Source organism: Lynx canadensis, chromosome B2 (assembly GCF_007474595.2).
Source record: "Lynx canadensis isolate LIC74 chromosome B2, mLynCan4.pri.v2, whole genome shotgun sequence".
Classification (NCBI taxonomy): Eukaryota; Metazoa; Chordata; class Mammalia; order Carnivora; family Felidae; genus Lynx; species Lynx canadensis.
The window spans coordinates 98488670-98493660 of NC_044307.1; the positions used below are offsets into that span (position 1 = coordinate 98488670).

Below are 4991 nucleotides of genomic sequence, written 5' to 3' on the forward strand. Positions count from 1 at the left end.
GGCAGCAAAAAATGAATGAAGCAGAGCAGCGCATAGCAATATGGGTGAACCTCACATTATCCAGAGAGGAAGTGAGACCCAAAAGAAGACGTGGAGATCACATATGCAGTGTGATCCCATTCATATAAAGGTAAAAAAAAATTTAAAAAAAGAGGCAAAACTAAAGGAGAGTGTAGGGGCGCCTGGGTGGCTCAGTCGGTTAAGCATCCAACTTTGGCCCGGGTTATGATCTCACGGTTCATAGGTTCGAGCCCCGTGTTGAGCTCTGTGCTGACAGTTCAGAGCCTGGAGCCTGCTTTGGATTCTATGTCCCCTTCTCCTTCTGACCTTCCCCTGCTCATGTTCTGCCTCTCTCTCTCAAAAATACAATAAATATTAAAACATTTTAATTAAAAAAAAAAACCAAAGGAGAGTGTTTAGGGCTGCAAACAAGGTGGAAAGCTATAAAGAAAAGCAAAGAAATTACCACAAGTTTAGGAGTGATGACTTTTAGGGAGATAGGGGAGGGCTTTGATGGGAAAGGGCACTTTAGGGGTTTTAGGGTGCTGGTAATCTTCTATTTCTTTTTTTAAATATATTTTTTAAATGTTTATTTATTTTGGAGAGAGAGAGGGAGACAGAGGACCGGAAGCAGGCTCTGTGCTGTCAGTACAAGGCCTGATTCAGGGCTCAAACCCATGAACTGCAAGATCATGACCTGAGCCAAAGTCGGATACTTAACCCACGGAGCCACCCAGGCACTCTTTCTATTTCTTGACCTGAGTGTTAGTTATATGATGTTCTCCTAACAGCCATTCATTAAACTGTACTGTCATATAAAGTGTAAACTCTTCTCTGACTTTCTGTAAACATGTTATATTTCTCAATAGAGAACTGAAAAAAAGAAAGTATATGTTGAAAAAGAAGATAAGCGTAGCATCCTCATAGATATAGGACAAGTACAAAACATAGATGCCTTTTAAAATATTTTAAGTGCCTTTGTTTCCTATTGGATAAGTTGAAAGATTCAAGGTTAATAAACTTTTTTTTTTCTTTTTAGTATCTGAGAGAATGAAAGCATTAGGCGGGACCACATTAAGGACTTCTAGAAGGGATTTTCCAAGCATTCTCATCCTCTGAGTATTTCTTGAATCCAGAAGTTAAGCAACAATGACGTAAGAATTCTGACCAGCCTGCTTTCAATATTAATATACTACAACTATGGAAAAGGGGAGGAGGACTAACTTAAAACATACTAGAAACTAGTTTTTATACTTGAGATAGGAATGCAATTCTAATTGTTCATTTGGGGGATCAATTTGTTTGAAAGGAACAACTTATTGGTAATACTGAGTTTATAGGGGGAGGGGCGAAAAGGTCAAAATGACTTCTTTCAGGCTGAGCCTCATGGAATTCTTCCACCTGTGGTTTCCCCAGCTCGGCTCTGATTCTCTATTCAGCAGGTGAGGAAAGTTGATTTCACCACTTACCACTGAGCTGTCAGGTCCAGGGGACAGCTGAGAATGGTTTCTGAGGCCACCAACCATCCCCTGGCTGTTGGACTCTCCTCTCTGCTGCCTGTGCACTGGAGAAAGGCCAGCTGTGCAGGCCGTAGTATCTCCCACTTCTAGGCTCCTTGTGGGTCACAGCCCTTCCAGTTGGTTGTCGTGACAACCAATTCACTCTTCAACCACATAGTTTGATAACACAACAAATGAGAAAAAAAGGGGGGGCTTGGCTCAAACCTCATCTTATTGGTGGGCAAGATCCCTACAAACTACAAAGTGAGTTTCACTCTCCATAGTGAATAGGAAAGCCTGACCCAAAGTGACGGGTTTGGTTAGTTCCCTCAACAGGACAGGTACCCTAGGGATTGTGGGTTTTTATGGAATTATTCATTTGGCTTCATTATTTGTTTCCAAAATACAGATTTTATAAAAGTTTAAGAGTAAAAAAAAAAAAAAAAAAAAAGAAGCCCTTAACAGTATACATTTGAGAATTAATTGAAGTTGCAAAAGAGCTCTAAATCCCGTGCAAATATGTGTGGTTCAGATGTTACGCTTTCATAAAATGACTCGTGTTTGGAGGCCTGGAGGCTTCTTCCTCACATATGTCTCATTTAGCAATTTTGTCACCTATTTTGTTGGCATCCGTAGTCTCTCCAGAAATGAGCACAGGTAACCCCTGAGAGGGCGCAGAAATGTGATTATTAAAGGAACGTGAACTATCTAGAGAGTCAAGCAACAGAATGAAGGTGAGGCCTTTCCAACACGTGGACAAGAGCGGATCGAACCACCAACCAGACTTTCCTCCCTGGTGAGAACCCAGGTGCTCAGGCCAGATGCCCTGAATGCTTCTTGAAGTGGGCAGACTGGACTCAGAAAGCAGGTCCCACTAATGGCACTAGGACCCCTACTCAGGCCACCAAGAAGGGGTCTGCCATGACCTGAATTGAAAGAGAAGTTCCTCTGGCAAAGGATAAACCTTCTTCCAAGACATAAGGCAACCGAGGTAGCTTACCCAGTACTTTCCTATGCCAGGCTTTGCTGTAACATATGCACAGACCTCATACCTTGCTAGTTTGAGGATTTTAAATTGTTTACATCAGACTTGCAAAATTTGTCAAACTTTTATATGTTTCCTCTGCCGTCTTCCTGTTCCACAAATTTACTCCATTTCCAGCTGTGAATGTAGGAGAGGCAATAATCATGTCTCGTGAGCCTTGAAACACACCCTGTAGGGATTTTAGTATTAGATTATTCTAGAAAACTTTACACACTAGTGGACATGCCAAATTGCACCAGGTAGATGTAAGTCTGAAGAATAACAAATGGTTCCATGTGACCTTGATTTCTTTAAAGTACCACATCAATGTTTTAAAGTAATTTGTATGTAAGATTCCAATTACTAGGCATTTAAAATAGATTTTCCAGCAAGTAGACGTACAAGTTTTCCCCAAATGAGAAATGGAGTGGATGCATCACTTATGACGCCCAATGCAGTCTGCCGCAGGCCTGTCAGCTGGCAGCATTGCATTAATTCTGCCTTCCTGGCTTCCTTTCCTTTAGAAGTGACTTGTTGGGGGGCGCCTGGGTGGCTCAGTCGGTTAAGCATCTGACTTTGGATCAGGTCATGATCTCGCGGTCTGGTCCGTGAGTTCAAGCCCCGCATTGGACTCTGTGCTGACAGCTTGGAGCCTGGAGCCTGCTTCGGATTCTGTCTCGCTGTCTCTCTCCTTGTGCTCTGTCTCTCTGTTTCTCAAAAATAAATACATGTTAAAAAAAATTTAGAAGTGATTTGTTGAATCTTTTAATAGAATTTAGAAACTGTGGTCACAAACTCAATTCTTACTGCTGGCTTTCAAAAGAAGAATTGAGTACTTCCTTCCTTCAACTGGCAAACAATAACCTATAGGGCATTCAGCCTAGCCCTGAGGTCTTCAAGGACCTAAACTCTACTTGGGAAGAAAAAATTAAAAATAAATAAGAAGTCTTTGATTTAAAATCTATTTAGCTTTTGTTTTCTTTTGAACTCTGTTCTTTGCTTATATTTTCAAGCTTCTCTTTTATTTCTTGAAATATATTAAACACACTTATTTTCTGGGTCTGCTTATTGCAATATCCTAAATCTTTTTGTATCTGATCTTTTTTTGTTTCTATCTGCTCTTACTTATGGAGGCTTGCTTCCTTATTTGTTTTTTTTTTTTTTTAATTTTTAATTTTTTTATTTTTGAGACAGAGAGAGACAGAGCATGAGCAGGGGAGGAACAGAGAGAGGGGGAGACACAGAATCTGAAGCAGGCTCCAGGCTCTGAGCTGTCAGCACAGAGCCCGATGTGGGGCTCCAACTCATGGAGTGTGAGATCATGACCTGAGCTGAAGTCGGAGGCTCAACCGACTGAGCCACCCAGGCGCCCGTTTTGTTTTCTGATTATAAACTTCTGTTCTTGAAACTTTATCTGTGGGCATTCTTTGGGGCCTAAGTTCAAGATCTCCTCCTCCAGAGAGGATTGTATCTGCTCTTTCCAGTTGTTTGGAGTACCCCAAACTTGAACTGATTAAGTTTTTAAAATTCCATGGTATCAGGAATTTAAATCACAATCTTACGTGCGATCACAGTATAGTGATGAACTCTCAAGGAAGATTCATATATCTTTTTGGTTTTACTCCATCCAGCACCAGATCAATACAGGCAAATTTTGGGGGGGTCCTCTTCTGCAGAACAAGTCAATTTCACATTCACCTTTACTTGGCTCTTTGGAATCCCAGTTTTATCAGAGAGGTTCTTTCTTTTTTAATATATAAGTGTTTTATATGAAACATTTTCTCCCAATTTTATTAAGGTATAGTTGACATGTAACATTGTGTAAGTTTAAGTTGTACAGCGTGTGCTCACTTCGCAGCACATATGCAAAAATTGGAATGATACAGAGAAGATTAGCATAGCCCCCGTGCAAAGAAGACATACAAATTTGTGGAGCATTCCATATTTTTTTAAAAAAAGGTCCAAAGCATGATTATTTGATATATGTATATATCGTGCAATGATTAGCACCATTAGGTTAGTTAACACACCCATCACTTCACATAATTACTCGTGTGTGTGTGTGTGTGTGTGTGTGGTGAGAACATTTAAGATTTACTCTCTTAGTAACTTTCAAGTATAAAATACAGTGTTGTTAAGTATAGTCACCGTGCTGTACATTAGATCCCCAGAACTTATTCATCTTATAACTGAAAGTTTATACCCTTTGACCAACATTTCTCCATTGCTTCACAAAAAACCCCTGGCAACCACCAATCCACTATTTCTAGGAATTCGACTTTTTAGATTCTACATATATGTGAGATACTACACTCCTTCTCTGTATGACTTATTTCGCTTATCATAATGCCCTCAAGTTTCATCCATGTTGTCACAAATGGCAGGACTTCTTTCTTTTTTATAATTAATATTCCATTGCATACACACCACATCTTCTTTATTCCTTCATCCCTTGGTGGACAGTTGTT

The 4991-nt window shown here is 40.2% G+C and overlaps 1 non-coding gene across 1 annotated transcript; it reads left to right on the forward strand.

Moving 5' to 3' along the window:
- The first annotated feature begins 4366 nt into the window (after window positions 1-4366).
- LOC115515067 lies at window positions 4367-4472 on the forward strand. The gene has a single exon (XR_003969136.1). It is a non-coding gene; the product is annotated as a U6 spliceosomal RNA (small nuclear RNA).
- The last annotated feature ends 519 nt before the right edge of the window (window positions 4473-4991 follow it).